This window comes from Dermacentor albipictus, chromosome 5 (genome assembly GCF_038994185.2).
Source record: "Dermacentor albipictus isolate Rhodes 1998 colony chromosome 5, USDA_Dalb.pri_finalv2, whole genome shotgun sequence".
Taxonomy (NCBI): domain Eukaryota; kingdom Metazoa; phylum Arthropoda; class Arachnida; order Ixodida; family Ixodidae; genus Dermacentor; species Dermacentor albipictus.
This window is the reverse complement of record NC_091825.1, coordinates 83021062-83040576: the sequence shown is the minus strand read 5'-3', so window position 1 is coordinate 83040576 and position 19515 is coordinate 83021062. Positions and strand designations below refer to the sequence as shown.

Sequence of the window (19515 nt, the reverse complement as noted above, 5' to 3'; positions counted from 1 at the left end):
ATCAAATATGTTTATTGAAGACCAGTACAGACTGAGTGACAAATACCCAGTGCTCCAATTCCACGTCAATTTCTCGGAACAGCGCTACCTAACCAGTCCGCTATGTAAAGTGAACCATGTCGTCTTGAAAGAGGTTTATTGAAGCGGAACGCATGTTTACATTACCACATACTCAGTGACCCAAGTTGGCCCAATGGTTGTTTTCGAACCCTGTTCTCTCTGCACAGCAGCTACCGATTCGACCACGAACGACCACGACTACTCAGTGACACAAGTAGGCAGGAAAACGGTTAGATAGAGGCATAGATAGAAACATAGCCAACGCAGAGTGCATGAAGAACACAAAAAAAACTAACGCATTAAAAAAAAGTTTGTAAAACTAAGTCGGACCTAAAGGGCACAACAGTTTCAGGGCGCGTGTGTCTAGTTGACCATAGAGAAGGGTTGGAATATTTTATTGGTGCTCAAGTGATCGACATTAAGAGAAAAGCTTGTGCTGCAGGGATATGGGTTCCCTCGGTCATCTGTGTTTCAACAAAGAAAGTGATAAGCGGGCCGCTTTCACTGTCGGTGAAAAGTAGTCATACCTCGGGCGATTCAGCATTGTCGCCTTTTTCGCACAGTTTTAAATTCTTTGACATCCTGCGAAAAATGTGGTCACCACATCACACTGAGATGTCCAAGAACCAGGCACCCCAGTGATTTGTACGCCAACAGCTTGCACTCAGTGGTGGTATTTGTTTTGATTTAGGCAGGGCTGAATGCTGAGTTGAATTAAGTAGCCCGAACTAGGACCGAAGCAGTGCAACGGAGGATGCGAACGGCTGCGGAAGAAAGTACCTAGTGCGTTTGTTGATGATACCTGTTCCCCATCCACTTCGATGCAAAATTGTTCCGAAGTTAATGCGTTCCCGCAACCATGCCCCTCAGAAATCCAAGTTGTCTAGAAATGCCTTTCCTGTCATGGCCGATTCGGCTGTTCACTTTATCAGATTTGGCGGCACTACCTTCAAAAAAACTCGTAAAGTAAGTAGAAAAGTGAAACACTGCTGGAAGTGTGATGCTAATTGTTCGGAAAGAGAGTCAATCGCTTGCGCATGCACTGTTGGTGACGAAAGCACAATTATGATCGATCCCTCCACGGCAAATGAACGGTTCAATTTACTAAGTATTATAAAAACTATTGTGCCTAGAACCCGCGCACTTACGGCTCGTACGTCTTCCATTTCTAGGTACAATAGACTTCTCAACACTTTGGCTACGAGCTATGCAACGATGCCAAAGCGCACTAACCTACCGCTGTTCGCGTCGTATTTTTTGTTCCGTATGTGTTGTTGACAGTATATAGAATAACGGAATAATGCGGAAGCGAAGTTCAAATTCACGGAATAACTTGGAAAAGAGCCTTTCACACAAACAAAACATGGAATATTTGTTCTAGTTTCTATCTGCAATTTTTATGCCCCCCCCCCCCCCGTTTTATATTGCCTTTCTGTACATCTAGTCACATTCGGCTACAGGAATATTCTTACTCATGTTACCTCACTGTTGAAATAGAAATTGGTGTGTGGGAGAATTGATGAAGACAAGAAGCTAACATTTCTGTCATCACAGCAGTCAAGGACTCTTCTGATGCACGGCACCAAACAGCCTTCTTGTGGTCATTGTATTGAAATACAAAACAAGATCCAGTTCTACAATGAAAGCTCACACCATGCCACGGTGATTGATGTCCCTCGACAAATTAGAATCATGGCTTGAACGCTCAGCTTGTTCAGCAATACTCTTGTGGAACATGGTAAAAGCATTTAAAGGGTGGCATGCAAGACAAGAAATCCACAGCTTGCACCATGCTTGGCAGTATTTGACCATGCCGAAATCACACAGTAAACTTCGTACTGGCTCACGATACATCAAGCTTTCACCTATTTCGTGCACTCTGCGACTTCGAACGCGTCTTATCTCTACGGCGACACAGCTGTCGTTCACTGAGTAGTTCGCTGCCTAGTACTTCGGCGAATTATGATAGAAGTCAAATTTGCACACCCCCCCGGTGTATCCCATCCCTCTATTGGCACCACCGTCTTGATAAATCAAGGCTTGCGAGCTCTTATGAAGTGTATAGTCATGCAGCTGGCTCTAGCATATGCTGTTTCGAGGTCGCGGGATCGTAACCCGGCCACGGCGACCGCATTACAATGGCGGCGAAATGCGAAAACACCCATGTACTTAGATTTAGGTGCACGTTAAGGAATCCCAGGTGGTCGAAATTTGCGGAGTCCTCCACTATGACGTGCCCCATAATCAGAAAGTGGTTTTGGCACGTAAGAGCCCATAATTTATAACATATGCCGTCTGACAGCAAGTCTTGGAGGCTCAGTATGGTGCAGATTTTGTAGCAGCGCTGTTTGCAGTTCAAGGCTTCAAGCTGTTAAACCTCACGTGTCGGGTTTCAGATGCGAAACGCGATGATTACCATGCCGTTTGGCTGTGATGTGCGAGCGTGCTCTAGGCAAGTTTGTTAGAAATTCCGGCACTATAACAACAAAAAGCTATGAATCAAGACATTCGAGCTAGTGGGCTCGACGATTGTGAAACACGATTTCCTTGTGCCAATTTCTGGTGGGACGAAGCCAGTTTGGCAAGCGCCTAACCAGGCAAACCGCCATCCCAAAGAGCACTGAAGCCGCCTCTTTTGCGGTCTCATTGATTCTGCTGCTCTCGACACCACCTACGTGCGTAAGCGCTCTCGCGTTCTCATCGCAAAATATGTTGCACAAAACAGCGAGAGGCTATGCTTTGTTTCTGACAACCAAGCAAGGTACGCAGTCGTATTTGGTTACTGAGCTTTTTTGCCTTAGAGTGCATTAACAGGCCTTCCACCTAGTCCAGGAAGAGTAAACTTACAAGTTAGCATTAAGCTGAGTGCAGCTACAGTAAGTGCCACGGAACAGAGAAACCGGTATCGACTTCTGCTAGAACATTTTATTGGCGATATTTGATCTTGCCGTTGTGTGCGCGTGTTGACCGAAGTTGAGGAGTTAGAGAAATGAAGGCTTATTTACATTATGCTGAGCAATTGAAAAAATTTAGTCACTTTAGCATACGCCAAAGAGGGTGAAGGCGAAAGCCTGCACACTCAAGAGACATCTATTATTTCACAAGCGTACTTGTTTATCTTTATCGGGTGACCACGTTTCACCACCGAACAAATGTTATCGCACTGCCCAGGAAGCGCCTGCATGTATAGGAAGTTTCTGGAATGTTATGAATGGTTCCATCAGCTCTCTGTCACCGAACTTTGTGTAATCTGATTGCATGTATGCGCGACACGAATAGTGTAGAACTTTTTGGAAGACACGTGGGTCCCAGCGATTACTCTGGAACATTCGACCACTGATGTATAAAAGCCGATGCACTTGACCCGCTGATCAGATTTTGACGACAGCCGACTGTGTTCGCTGCTGTCGCCGTTCTTCAGGTGTAGCCTGTTCTTGTGGGCACAGGTTCTCCCAATAATGGTTAGTTTCATCTTCCACAGTATTGCTGCTCTTTCCTTTACACGTCACTGCCACGTGCCAATACTACTTGACATTCTCATTCGAATGCGTTGTGACTTCGTAGTACTTGTTTTCTCCCACTAGAGGTCGTGGGTTCAAGTGCCTCAATTTAAGCTATCTTTATTATCTGTGCCTTAATCAACGCTGCCCTAATTAATACCAAAGGTTGAGGGTACGACTATGACAAAACGTCAAAAGTCAGACTCGCACCAAAGGCCGCAGGTTTCAGTTCTTTAATTAACTTGATATTAATTAGCTGTGCTTTTTTGCATGATTAGTGGCATCAATGTGGCAGAAAAGTGGAAAAAAGCGATGTGCATGAAGACGACGAACGCGTGGGCAGTAGCACGAGGGCTCCGTTTTTCTGTACCTCACAACGTGGCCTTGAAACATCGAGATCTAAGGCTTTCGCCTTAATAGACAGAATAACAGTAAACAGTCATCGTTACGGCCGGCAGCAATTGGGATGCTGCAGCCCGCGGCAAGAAAAACGTCTTTATTTACGATGTTTCTCTTGCTTATAAGCGCTTCAGTACGTTCGGGTCACGTCATTTTGATCAATTGTCGAGCCCGTGCAGGTGTCGTCATGCTCATAAAATCGTCGATGCCGTGCAGGTGTCGCCACGTTCATCCATCGTAGGGCCTTTCCAAGTGGTGGGAGAAAAAGAGAGAAAAGGAGAGACAATACAGGGAGATTAGCCAGTGTAAATACCGGTTAGCTACCCTGTGCTGGGGAAAGGCGTAAATGCAATAAAGGGAGAAAGAAGTGGCGTCATGTTCACCCAAGGGGGGCCCTTCATGGGCTCTGTTCTCCGATGGCTGACCTGCGTCAGGCGTTGCCTTCTGGCCTGGATCAGGATCTCGAAATCAAACCGCCGTAAAAACATTGTTCTTCATTATCAATCTTACCATAGCATTTACACTCGCCCGATTAAAGGTATAAGAGGGACAGCACTCAAACCTTTTAATCCTTCCTTCATGTACAGTTGCCATATTGTGCGGAGAAGTCTTCCGACATCTACCACATGCTGGGGGCCTGCCCATCCACCCTAGCTTTTTCCCCTCACACCGACCCCACTCAGGAGGACTCGGAGGAGGCCATGCTCGGCTGCTATGACCAGCAGGCCCAAATGGCTTTGATCCAGCATGCCCGGGCAGCGGCCGACGCCACTGGGATCCCGTATTAGGACACCCACCTAGTCAGAGGCGTAGCCAGGGTGGTGGTGAGGGGGGGGGGGGGGGTGGAGGTGGGCTTAAGGGGCTTCAGCCCGCCCCCGAATTTTTTTCGTGCTGTCCATGCACCGCCTATCCATGCAATCCCCGGCGCCAGAAATCATTGTGGATTTTGTCTAGAATGTCCTTTTCACTCTCGAAAAGACATTTCACCGCGAACATTGCGAACTTGGGCCGGATTTCGCGGCAACGACCATGTACCGGGAGTCACATAACGCCAAGCAGCCTCATCCCAGCACAAAGTTTCAAGGGCGTTTTGATGGCGAACGGACTCGCCGTGGCACCTTGCGGAGGCCGCGAAATCTACGGAGCATGTGGATGTAAATTCCGAAACTTTATGGGTTTAAATATCAAAAACTTTTGATGTGAAAGGTGCATTGGCATTTTCAAATTTGTGCTTTAGATTTTCAGTTGCGGAACTTTGTGGGTTTAATGCTTTTATAAACATTTGGCACCAAAGGTGCATTGACTTTTCTAAAGTCTTACATCGGAACATACAACGAGTCAAGCCAAATCAACACACTATCGACAAGTTGACAAAGCACGCAGCGAGGTCCGATGAGACGAAGCGTTGTGGTGGTTCATTTGTGCCGTCATGTCACACGAAAAAAATACCAAAATATTTTTTTCACCTACGCCAAAGCATCCATGTCAAGACACTAAAAGTAGTTAAGGTAGCTACGTTCTTTATTATTGTTTCAGCTTTGAGTTTTATTCGCGTGTACACATTGAGCCTCTTCAATTTTTTTGTTCTCGTTACCCTACCCGCCGGCTGCCAGAGCCAGCCAGAGCGCATACGTTTTTCTCGTGTTGCGCGGACCAACGCACGGCGCACTTCAGTGCGCGTTCGGTTTGTTCTGGCCGAGTGCATTTTCACCTGGCAGTGTTTTGGACGCTTTCTGGCTAGCACACGAGAAAAAGAAACAATGGTCACTCGCTGCCATCCCTGTGGGGACTCGACGGATTGCACCGCGTTCGCTTGAGCGCAACCTGACCGGAAAGTCCTGTCTCGCCGGTGTAGGATACCGAGCAGTATGCGTATGGTTCTCAGTGGACCAAGCATCTCACGTTTTCTTCGATATTCCTTCCGTAGCCACATTAGGTGCCCAAAGTAGGCATTCGATTGTGGCCAACATGCTTTCCTTTGTGTAGTGTTCTTTTTTTTTCATTTCAGTGCTCGGGCCCCACAAAAAAGAACTACATTGTTCTTTTTGAGTCAAATGAAAGTGAGCCAACCCAGGTCGCGTAATAATGGTTCGGTTCATTATATGCGAGGCATGCGCGTAGCACACGGGCATCTGTCATTTATTTATTTATTGAACATACCTTAAAGGCCCCTTTACAGGGCATTGAGTAAGGGGGGTAATAAAGAAAGTACAAAGTAACTTATCGGTGTACAACGTACGGCTCAAATTTGCAGTTTGACATAAAAGAGAGGAATCGATGATAATGTGGTATGGCGGCAAGTACAAGGTCGGGCGGGAAAAAGAATAACACGAAGAGAGAAAAAAAATATTGGCTGGCATTATACATATGGAAAAATTGGATACAAGAACTATAAAGTATAACGATTACAATGACAACAGTAACAAGAAAAGAAACTACAACCAAAGATAGACTGACAAATATGCGGAATCTAGGCGCATGAGCAGTTGGCAGGGTTTAAAATACGCACAATGGTAGGGCATGATAAAAGCGCATGAACTAGTGGCGTGCACAGTAAAAACATTTAGCAATATAAGGAATGCAGTCGGGCACAAATTGGGATACTGAAGAAAAAAAAAACACGTGCAGTGGTACAAAAAATGATGGATGTCTTTGGTCTTAAAGCTGTAAAAATAACAAATAAATAAATACACGGGTAGTATACAGAGCATGGCACCGGAAGTAAAATAAAACTGGAAATACTAGTGGCAAGCTTTTATTGCAAAAAGAAAGAGTGCAGGAGTTGACGGAGATTATCGTGGTCTGGTTCGGATGCAATGTTGTCTGGACGATCATTCCACAAACGTATGGCGCGTGGAAGAGCAGATGCGTTGAAGGGGTGAGTTGACCCATATAATCGCGTGAAACTTAAGTGATTATGCAACCGACGTGATGTGATGGAAGGAGCATCAAGGTGAAGTGGGAATGGTCTGTTGCTGCATGCGTATTAGTGAAAAAGGCATAAAAGGGCTATTTACATAGGTGACCCACAGGTTTGAGGATAAAGGTTGGTTAATGCTCTCATACACTTTGTTGATCATGGTTGCGTGACATAATGGACACTCCAAAAGTTGAACAGCGTGGTGTCGAGAGGTTTTTGACAGCTGAAGGTGTTTCCCAAAAAGAAATTAGTCGCCGTATGGCTGCCGTGTACGTTGAACAGTCCATATTATTGGCAACCGTGAAGCATTGGAGCAAACGGTTCGAAGAAGGACGTGAAAGGTGCAAAGACGCTCCAAGACCGGGCGAAAGCAATCGTGCAATCACCCTCAACAAAATCGCAAAGATTCATGAGCTGATGAGACAAAAACGGAGGATAAGCATCAATGAACTTGCAGAGCGTGTGAACATCAGTCGCGGTTCGGTTCACGTCATCATTCAAGAACATCTCGATTATCGGCTTTTGTGTGCGCAATGAATGCCCAAGATTTTGAACTAACGCCAGAAGACGGAGAAGTTCGGCGCTGCCTTGACTAATCTGATCCGGTATTACAATGAGTGTAATGACTTCTTGTCTGCACTTGTAAATGGGGCGGAACCATGGTGCCATTACTACGAGCCTGACACACGACGGCAATGTTTACAGTGGAAACATTCTAATTCACCACGCCCAAAGAAATCAAAGGCAGTCATTTCCGCCGGAAAGCTGTTGACTTTTTTTTCGATGATCAGGGGCCATTACTGATAAAATTTGCTGAATCTTGAGAGACTATCAATTGTTTCCAACATGGTTAAACGCCGGAACGGCTGCATATCGCAATCAAGAACAAACGACGTGAAAAATTGAGTAATGGAGTCTTCTTGCAACACGACAGTGCCCGTGCCCACGTCGCAGATCTGGTTAATACAAGACTGGTAAAGTTCAAGTGGGAAACGCTGCAACATCCGCCATGCAGCTCAGATTTGTTGCCTTGCGACTTCCAAATTATGGGACAACCGGAAATACAGCTCAAAGGAACCAGATTCGTGTGGGTTGACGAAGTGAAAGAGTCAGTTGTAGACTTTATGAGGCAGGAAACCAAGGAGTTTTATGAGATGGGAATCCCGCGACTGGTTAGGCAATGGCACAAACGTCTAAATGCTAATGGAGACTAGCTCCAAATAGGGTACCCCATTTCTCATATATTCGCATTGGCTCATTTTCATTTGCCTTGCCCTCGTATATTTTGCAGAACTCTTTCTTTTTATGCGTGCTCTCTGTTGCGAATACAATTTCGGTGCATTTACTCACGATACACGACCTGTGACAGCTGCTCCTGCGTAACATAGGAACAAATGACTGCGTCATTGAGATTTTTCATTGGCCGTTGCTTATGCACAAGAATGTAAACACGGTTCTCGAATGACAAAGTTTCATTTCCATATTTGCCCTCAATTGTTCATTCTAGGGCTTTTACATTTTTCATATCAACGGCATGCACTGATTTTCTGGTTTCGAACTGATATAGTTCTAAATTTCGTGTGATTTTTTTCTTTATTTAATAAATAGACAAGAAACATGGAAGCACTGATATCAGTTATCCGGGCAAAATTTTTCACACATACGAGTATATTGTTTTATGAAAAAATACATATTTTACTTGTTTGGAAAGTGTGGAGCGTTCAAGAATTCGTTTGCAGCCTCTTTGGCAATGGCAATTCAATTATTATTCATGTATTTGATCCCTCGAGAAATTGTTTAGGAGGAAGCTTTAGCTCGGGCCCAACTCTAACACGGCCTCTTCAAATGCATGTAAAACTCATAGATGCTGTTCTGAGATAACCCCTGGATCGCTTTTAATGAAATTCGTTGCATTTGAAAGAGAAAGTGAAAATCTAGTGTCAGTTGCAAGCGGAATTTCGATTTAGGGCTTGAATGTTGTTTAAAATATTGCAAAAAATTCCAAAGCTCGAAAAAAATAGAAGCACGACGTTCACAAACTAATAGCTCTATATGAAGCACACATGTCGCTGTTCAGTAAACGGCATCTATTATAACAGTCAAAGCGGAAAAATTTCGTATGTCAATTTGTATCTTACGTGAATTGGTTACGTTGTGTACAAGGGTTCAGCAAGAGCCTTATTTCATAATATTATATTGTTTTTAGATTCATGTGTAACATATCAATTTTGCCCGCTATAGATGTACTATTGGATGCAACTCATAGAATTATGATATCATTTTTCATTGTTGAGTTATAAAGTTCTAAACTTGATACTGTCGTTTTCTGAAAATTTGCAATTTTGGCCACTTTTCTATAAAAATTGACAGCGTAAATGAAAACTTCGAAGCCAGCAGGCATTACAATGTAAGTTTTTCTTTTAAATGCAACAAATATCGTCAAATGTGGTGCAGCGGTTGCCGAGAAAAACGAATTCTCCTTCTACATGTATTTAGATGTGAGCCCCCCCCCCCCCCCCCCGAATGAAATTTCTGGCTACGCCACTGCACTTAGTATTTGTAAGTACTGGACCCTTAAGGGCCGGCTCATGGAAACATCCATGTACTTCTCTTTTGAGAGAAATAACAGGCCACCAGCACCACCGCCGCCAGGAAGGCGCTGAGCTTTAGGGTTTTTGAACGACGTTGCTTTCTTTTCACGGGACGAGGGTCAACGACCTCGAACCAGGCCGGCTTCTATTTGCGAAGAAAGTGTCATTCCAAGCAGGAAAAGAGGCATGCACGCTTTATTCTCAATTTGAGTATTAGGCTGCGATGTTTGCCCAGCCCTCGGTAGGGAATGCTTGTGGTTCTGATCATCGCGAACTTGCTCATTTATGAACAGCATGTAACGCTTCTCAATTCTGAGATCAGTGGCAACCTTACCTTGCGATAAATAATCTCAGATGTCGTGGCGAATGCGCATCGCATCAGTCCCATTTTGCTTTCACCACTCGGTAGGTCGTAAATTCTAGTGCTGCCCGTCAATTCATCTTTGTCCCACTGTCGTCGTTGTGCCACCCCCGGCACCATCCCGCTGTCATAACGCATACTGAAACATGTTGGCAATAACTCATGCCAGCATCGTCAAATTAAGTAAGCTTGCACGTTGCCCTTGCTGACATGTCGCACTAAATATCGTAGGCGTAGTGCACCTGCTGCATGAATAAAGAGCAACACAGAACGCACACGCATATGACACTAACTTTGAACAACGAGCATAGTTTTGGGATCAGAGCATACATACTGCATGGCCTCACTAGATGCAATACAGAACGCGCGCTCCGAGCATACTGGCAACGCCATACAGCAGTTTGCAGGGGCCGATCCTGTAAATAACATTCATGGCATATGCAAAAGTTTTAACTCTTTTTGTTGACAATAAGACAGATGGTTTCCTGATGCATGAATCACCATAGATGGCTATGTGTTTTGGTCCAATAATTAGCCTGGTGAACTCGTTTACGCTTTTTCCTCGAATCAGAGTAGTATTAAAGAATTATTCACCTGCACCTTGTTTGCAGCGAATCGCTAGACAATCATCTGGCTGTTTATTTTTCTATTTGATGTTATGTTCCCGCAGCTTAGAGTTAAGCATGTGCCAGTATGGCTGATGTAGCTAGCTTCGCATGATATTGAGATGCGGTAAATGACATCTGTCTCACACTCGACTTACGAGTTTCTGTGTTTCGTTTCACTGCTTGTTTCTTTTTAATGCCCCGGTTTGGTCTTCCTGCAAAGACTGCTTAACATGTTTGGCGCTGAGAATTGAATCTGGTGAAGTAGTCCTTTTACTACTGATACAGTGACATGGCATGAATATCTAAAACAACACTGATGTTCGGCTTGCTGTGCCCAACTTGCGTTGACCTCAACTTGACATAATTTCTTTCGGGCTTTACTGAAACGTAACTTTACAATGCCCCTTGAGACCATTTTATCAGAGTGCGCTGAACGAAATGAAAGTAGTGGCCTGCTAGTGTGACGATGGCAAAATCAGCAGGTGTTGTGGTAATTTAAAACAAATAAGTCTGAAACCTGGGCGGCAACTTCATTTGGCATTTAAATAAAATGTCCAGTGTGCTACACACTCTGGAGCGACACGTAGGATAATGGCACATTCCTGTGGGACATATTTGTATGTACAGTTAAGAGAAAAATAAATAAATTGGGGTCACATCAAGACGCTTTAAATATTTTGAGCCTTTCAACTCATTTTCTAGCATTTCTCTAACATGGCTAGAAACAAATAATTTAGGACCGGAGCTTAGTGGCACCAAGTGCGAATGCCATTTTCCTGCAATTTGGTCATCATCTTCATGCCGCAAAGGGCGACTACAACTGAAAGCCAATGAGTTCTGAAAAGCTTCAGGAGAAATTGCTGCTGCATTTCGGAATTGAACAGCAGCACCAAAATGATCCATGGTGGTTTCCACGCTTCCACGCCAGTCGTTAATATTATATCAAAATGTATTACGGTAGCTGGTGGTGTCATGTGAGATAGTTTATATTTCTGTTTAAGGTTATATTGTGGAATGACAAACGCGTAAGTATAATAATTACTTTGACAAGAACAATCTGTATACTTGAGTGCAGCTTGTTGTATTTTTTTCTGTGCCTGAATTGAAGTGAATTTCTGTGACCTGATTTCGTGTTTTCTGCATTTAGTGTATCTATGGGAGCTGACATTACGTTCCAGTAATATCTGTGTGACCTGCTTTATTAGTCGTATTTTGTGAGATTTATGCGAGATGACTTTGGTGATCCAATGTGTTTTATGTGATTTCTGTTCTGAACTGATTCAGTGCAAATACGTTGCCGGATTCCGCCATTTCTTTTTCCTTCTTGTTACCTTTAATTTTGTTGGATGCCGGCTTCATATTTTATATTATTTGTATTGGTTCTAAGTTTTAAAGGAAGTTTCAGCTTAAGGACAAAGCATCTCCTAAATAATATATAAACAACAGGGGCCGAGTTCTCTATGCTTCTCGTTCGTTTTTCATTGGCGCATCGCCTTCGCTGACAATATGTCCTACATCGCTATTCGCTGGCATGAACGTTTTTAGCGTAAGAACGCTTTGTGATTACGGGCCCGGTTCTTTAGGGTGGACACTAGCTTTAATTCTCTTACAGACTTCTGAGCACACGAGCGCACGAAAATAAGGTTTCTTGTTAGGGTTTTAAAATTTACTGGAGCGACATATATATGGCACATTGTTTCTGCTAGGACATACATACGCTTACGTCTATGACAGCAAGCGCTCTGGCAGTAAAATAAAAAGCTGTATAGAAATAGCCCTGTTCGCATTTTGGCCAGACACTTCCTCTCAGCTTTTCGAGACCTCGCAGCTGGCGCATTTACTGACACATTTACTGTTTCCTGCACAGCGTTTGAGCCGAGTCGCATTCACCTACCTGTAGGTAACTCCCGACCTTTTTTGCTGCAGCTTTATTAATCGCTCTCAAAAGCTTTACAAAGTCGTTGCTCACGAACGAGGTTTGAGAAGAGCACGAGTATAATGGATTCATAATCGCACAGATAGCCACAGTTGCTAGTAAGAGTCACAGCTACAAGTGGTGAATTGACGTTATAAACGGCTATGACGGCAGGCTGAAAGCCGATGGCTTGTACCTCTCAATGCGCTTAACCTGATTCCGACGATTGCTTTCGGAGCCAACCGAGACATTACTGTTACTTTACTCAATATTTTCGCTCACGGATTCCGCAAGTTTCCGACAAAAACCAGGTTAGTCTCGGCGCGGATACGCGCGTCGACCGAACGACACACCACCTACCTTGTGTGGTCCAAGTGAAGGAAACACGACTGCGAGATTTCCCCTTAGAACGCAGCTGTACACCCGTGTACGTGCCCTTCTTAGCGGGCACCTTCACCGCAGGGGCGAAACTGCTCGCGTGAGCTGCAAAAACACCAGTGAGACATGACTGGAGTTCTGGAGTACGCGGTCTTCGGTGTCCTCATGGCGCTAAACTTTGGACTCGGGCTATACTTCTCGCTTCGGCGCAAGACTCGAATCACGGACTCAACGGCTGAAGTGTTTCTCGGAAGCAGAACGCTGCGTTCCTTTCCACTGGCGGCGTCATTAGTGGCAAGTTTAATTTCCTCCGTGAGCCTGGTAGGTTTCACGGCTCACTTTTACGCTTACGGGTTCCACCTTATGTGGAACGCCCTCAACACCGTCGCTATGGCACCTGTGGTAGCGTTCCTGTTCCTTCCGGTGTTCTACGGGCTCCGCGTCACGTCCACGTTTGAGGTGAGAACATTCTTTGTGTCATTGAATTCAGTGGCTGTCTTAGCAAGAGAACCTATCCTTCCGAGTGAACTGTCGTGCTTGTACAAAAATTACTCTGTTGCCAATGTGCGGTGTGATAAAATCATGCGTCAGTATCTGCGCTCGGTTCGCGTAGATTTAGCTCCCACTCTGTGGGGCCACCGCTCAGACGAAACACAGAAATAAACGCAATGTACGCTTAATTTTTTGTTCAGAAATTCTGATTCATTTCACCTAATGGCAGACGCCTAAGTATCTTCCGATGTGTATTGTCTTATGGTAGGTCAATCATAGTTTATATTTTCTCTAGTATAGTTATACTACATGCTAGACAAATTCATATATATATATATATATATATATATATATATATATATATATATATGTATGTCATACTTGCCGAATGATCTATAATAGGCCTATTTCTTTTCAGCACCCTATTTTTGTTGAAATAATTCAAATGCGTAGTGGATATGTGCTCTGATTGGTCCTACTTCAACAATTAGAGGTGTGCGTGAGCCTCAAATGCACTTGGGACTGCGATTATGAGTGGTATACAAGGGGAAAACACGACTGTACTGGGATTCACTCGGAAACTTCACTGCAAAGTCATAACTTCATTGCTTTGTTATACTCGTACTAAATTGTGTACTGAGGAGACGGCTGCGGCACATCCGTCCAAGATTTTTCCATCGTTTTATAATGCTTTTAATCGGCGGAAAGGCCAGCGCACCGCGAGCATAGCCGTCCTGTCCTGTGGTTCCCGCAGTTTTCATGTCAAGGGCCAAGTGCTTCTTGGTTTTCTCTTCCATGCAGAATCATATCATCTCTATAAACTGGTCAAAATTTGCAAGCGTAGGTTTAAACATAATTTGGCATATTTCTAAAGTTAATAAAGCTTTTTTTTTCATTATTTTGGCTCTTATAGAGACGAAATTGCGTCTTAAGTCTCGGCAGATCCGGTGAAAATCATTATGTAGGGTAGATGTGGCAGGAACGGGAAATTTTAAAATGCCAATTATTTCCTTCGTTTATTTTGCATTGATTCAAGCTTGACTGTTCTAAATGTACAATAATACAGAAATGTTTGAGGATTTTACGAATCGTCTGTGGACATGATTGCAGCCGACCAAATGTGTCCCACTCTACCGTTACCATAGAAAGGGTATATATCCCACTAATATAATGGGACATGTTTAGATAGGATCCTAAAATTTTTCTAATCGAACGCATATATAGAAAGGTCGACATTCAGCCGAAACAAGGACCTGAATCTTCTGGTTCCCCTTACCACTAGTCGCTCTGGCGACATTTGCATGATGTCGGTTCTTGTAGCTTGTGTATACGTCAGGACGCAAGGAAAATAGGAATATCCGTATTCCTGCGACTCCTCCCCCCTCCCGTCGTACTGTTCTATCCCTCCCAAAGACACAGGACGCAGGGAATCAGTGTTCACGGGGAGACTCGTTGATTAAGCTGTAGAGCCAAAGTAACCAAAAACGCTACCTATATGCATGTTTTGAATGTTTATATTTGTCTGCACACCTGCCCTGCTGTTAACGCTTTAGAATGGTAACAAAGGAACAGTTAGTAATTATATTCTACAGGTGAAAATCAAATTTTTTTTTACAGTGCACTTCCTTGCTACGTAGCGGTCAGTACTTAATACAGGAACTACATGCGCGATTGTGCTGTCTGTGACAGTTTTCCTAAACTGCGTAACTCAGCTTGTATTAAAGCGAGCCACAGCCACTATTTATTGAAGTAGAGAAAGCATTGACAGTGAAAATAGCTTATTCCAGAAATACTTTCCCGCAAAAAGTATTGTGGTGCGTTCAGCCGAAGTGGAGTTATTGGCCATCAAACATGGTCAGCGTTCTGCTCCCGCTCCTTCTTCCATACCTTTCACTGCGAAGGCTACGGCGGTGTGGGGCGTGCCTGAAACGCTTTGCCTTCAAAATGTCGCCGTGGCACGCAGTTCAAATTTCATTTTCTGTGTCCTCTAGCCCTAGCGGTTGCGTGCTATACCTCTAGCACTAAACGCGGGGAAGCCAACGCACGATGTCGCGCGTTTGGCCCTGTTTTTGCACACGTGGCAGATTAGCTTTAAAACAGGGTACGCGGGCTGCCTACGAACTCGCCTACGCTGAAACCATGCACAGCCACGACCACGATGAGAAAGCCAACTCCTGCTCCCCCCGCACCCCGGCCTCGCTTCCCTTTCCTCCTTTCCCTCTGCGCATACAAGAAGTTAGTGATCATCAAGCCACCATCCATCTCGACTTACCCTCGACGCTTTCACTCACTCGCACCTAAAACATACCGCGCGTGGTGCAACGGGATCTTATCGCACTTCTACTTTATACGGACCATAACTTCGCTCTGCTTCGGCTGTCACTCTCAAAACTTCGCCATACTGAGGTGCACCTATATAAGCATATATATATATATATATATATATATATATATATATATATATATATATATATATATATATATATATATATATATATATATATATATATATATATATATATATTTGTCACGCTTAACAAAATTTCCGTGCAATACTTCCAGTCTCGGATTCAAACCACAAGTATTTGCGCCGCAACTTCGATTGGTAGTTGATGGCTGCTTTAGTCCTCACCGTAGTTCTCGTGACTAATATTTGGTAGTATGTTTATAAATGAGTTTTAGTTGAAAAAAAGAAAGCATTTCTATTTGCACACTAACTGTTCGAATTGTTAGTCTTGTAATTTAGATATATGCTCTTCTTTCAGTATGTTCGGCTGCGGTTTAATTCAACCATCGCCTTGGTGGCATGTGGAATCTACCTTTTCTTCTCGGTGAGATAATGACTCCGACTTACTTCGGTGCGTGTCCCGCTATGACAAATTTGATTTCAGTTTACGAGTTGTCAATTTCAGAAATTGCTCGAGCTTTGCAAGGTAAATTGAACTGAGTAGTCTTCGCCAATGACACTATGTCGAACACAACTTATTTGAACACCGCAATATATGCTTCATTCTTGAAAATGTGAGGAGCCAGAAATAATCAATAGGATATTTTCTGAGAACCCTTGCAGCACAGCTTCCAACACAGGAATATGCAATCATCCGAAATTTTCACCACCAGTTCTTGAGAAAAATTAAAAGTGCCTGGTTTATTGTCACAAGTTTTACCCGCATCATGAAACGTGATTAAGTGAATGTGCAGTCCTTTGCAAGGCTGAATGAGCCTAACAGTAAGCGACACTTCACCGTTTCTTCTGAAACAGCTGTAACTTTGACCGCTGCTTCTCGGTGCAGTGACATTGAGAGCTTCATTTCGCAACTCGTGAACAGAAAAATACAGAACTCTACATTCTCTACATCCAGCTGGGCTAGCTTTCAAGCGAATAGCTAGATTGAAAAGCTGCGCAGTGCAATCAATAAACACTGAGCGCAGTAACAAAAGCTTCAGTGTTTGCAGAGAAGTACGCCTCTCCTATACAACATACACGAAACAATACAAACATTCTTAAGACAGAACTGCGAAATGTCACAGTCCAGGTTCCTAATATTTCTAAATATGTAAAGATATATAAAAAAGACCTTGCGTGGCCTTACTTAAAGGACCACCCCAAAATATCAAGTTAAGCAAACTCCCAATTTAGGTAGGTTCAACCCAAATTTCAAGTGGGCCCAATAGCACATTTTAGCTGTGCTGATTGGAAACTTCAAGTAGGCCTACTCCCAACTGCAAATTGGCCCACCTACAAATTTCATATGTGTCACCCCCGAGTCGCAAACTTCAAATTGACCCACTCCTAAATTAAATTGGTGCACATTCAAATTCCAGGTTGCCCCCCTCCCACATATGAGTTGGCCAACCCCCAAATCTCCATACTCCAAATTTAAGTAGGTTCGACCCCAAATTTCAAGTTGACCCAATAGCACATTTCAGCTGTGCCAATTGGAAATTTCAAGTAGGCCCACTCCGAACTGTAAACAGGCCCACCCACAAATTTCAGATGTGTAACCCCTGAGTCCCAAACTTCAAGTTGACCCATCACTAAATTAAATTGGTCCACATTGGTCCACGATTCCATGTTGCCCCCCTCCCACATATGGGTTGGCCAACCCCCAAATCTCAAGTAAAGCATACTCCAAATTAAAGTTGGCCTACCCCCTATTTCAACTTGGTCCATCAAAATTTCAGTTTGCTCGCCCCCAAATTTCAAGTTGGCCCAGCCCCAAACTTCAAATTCGCCCACACCCAAATTTCACTCGTGTCATCCGCAGATTCCAAGTTGGCGCCCCCGCCGCCCTTTAAGGTGTCCACCTACAAATTTCAGTCGGCCCACATCCTAATATCGCTTCCCGTGAAGAGGGAACTACTCCTGCAAATCAAGCCGTTCTTAATTATGCTCACTAAATATGTTTCTCTCTCACGCTTTCATAATGGCGCAGTTCCAAATTTAAATTGTGCCACCCTCGAATTTCAAGTTGGCCCACCCCCTAATTTCAGTTGGGCTACTCCGGAGCCCTAAGCTTCAAATTGACTGATTCCTAAATTTCAGTCAGGCCACATGCAAATTTCAAGTTGGCCTACGCCCAAATTTAAGTTGGCCCACTCCCCAATTTGTGTTCCGCCATCCTCAAATTTTAAGGTGACCCACCCCACAATTCAAGTTGGCGACCCACATATTTAAAGTTGCCTGCTCGCTGCTTTCAATTGGCCAACCCCCAAATTTCAAGTTGGCCTACACTCGAATTCCAGTTGGCCCATTCCCAAATCTCAGTTGGGCCACCCTCAAGTCGGAAGTACGCCCACCCCCTAATTTAAATTTACCCTCCCCCCCGCGCATTTCAAGTTGACCTTACCCCAAACTTTAGTTGTCCGACCCCTAAATTTAAAGTTGGTCCACACCTGACTTTCAGTTGGCCCATTTCCCAATTTCAAGTTGGCCTAACCTCAAATTTCAAGTTGACTAATCCCCAACCTTTAGTATGCCCAACTCTACTATAAGCTTCCCCATGCTTCTTCTAGAGCCCAATCTATCTAGGGTATTGCCTTTTCATTTTCTTTAATTGTTCCTTATCGCTTGAAAGCTTCCAATCATTGCGTTTACTTTATCATAACGATAAATGTTTTCAGATTGCAAATTGCGCGTTTTAGTGCAAATACATTGCATTACACTTTTCGCGCGAGAGGCCTAGGAAGCTCGCGAAAGGATGCTTACGCATTAATAATAGAGAGTTTTAGCCCAGCGGGTTTACGGCCAGCGAAGCGGAGCGGGCGAGCGGAGACGCGACTGCGCATGCGCACAACGCTGAGGCGGCCAGCGGTTTTACGGAGTAGCGTTTCCGCCCGCTGGAAAGCACTCCCCAACGGAGGGTATACGCAGCGCGCGAGCGTGCGTAAGCGCGTGCGGGCGTGTATGGGAAATGCAAGATGGCAGCCGCGAACATGAACGCCGGCAGTTCTGCATCGACGACGGCGACTGCGGCGCTGACCCGTACATAAGTATTCACTACATTATTAACAAATAGTGTACTGAGAACATGTAATATATATTTATTGAACATTTCTTGCATTATAAAAGCAAGCATAATTGAAATTCATTTCTCAGTAACTCCTATTCTGACCACTAGGTGGGGCAGCAGAGCGCCCCGCTCGAGCGGGTGAGTGATCCGCCGGGCTAAAATTTTTATTTCGCGCGCCGCTCCTCTGGCGCAACGGTGGAGACCGCGAGCGGAGCGAAACGTAAACCCACTGAGCTAAAAGTCTCTAATAAGACCTACACACCGAATGTCCACATGTCTTTGTATTACTTCGTACAGCAGCAAGGGAGATGTACTTCTGTTTCGTCTGCTTGTTCCCATTTCGTGCACAAAAAAATTAAAATTAAATTACGGGGTTTTACGCGCCAAAACCACTTTCTGAATATGAGGCACGCCGTAGTGGAGGACTCTGGAAATTTCGACCACCTGGGAATCTTTAACGAGCACCTAAATCTAAGTACACGGGTGCTTTCGCATTTCGCCTCCATCGAAATGCGGCCGCCATGGCCGGGATGCGATCCCACGCCCTCGTGCTCGGCAGCCCAACACCATAGGCACTGAGCAATCACGGCGGGTACACTTCATGCAGTCGCACGCGCAGAAAACGAAACTGTGTCTTTTTGATTTTCTGTCGTGTTCCAGTGCGCGATCATGCTCTGGGATCCGCTTGCGTTTGCCTCAGTGCTCGTGTAGCATTGACTTATACCGCTAGCCAGCTGTTCTCGCGCACAGAGCGCAAAATTGTGCGCTGGTGCGAAAT

General features: G+C 44.4%; 1 protein-coding gene across 1 annotated transcript in view; it reads left to right on the top strand.

The window, feature by feature from the left end:
- The first annotated feature begins 3468 nt into the window (after positions 1-3468).
- The window catches only part of LOC135905803 (sodium-coupled monocarboxylate transporter 2-like), a 50973-nt gene continuing 34926 nt past the window's right edge, over positions 3469-19515 (top strand). Inside the window, exon 1 of the mRNA XM_070539420.1 lies at positions 3469-3521. The gene's annotated coding sequence lies outside the window, so the exon portion shown is untranslated. The remainder of the gene's footprint in view (positions 3522-19515) is intronic.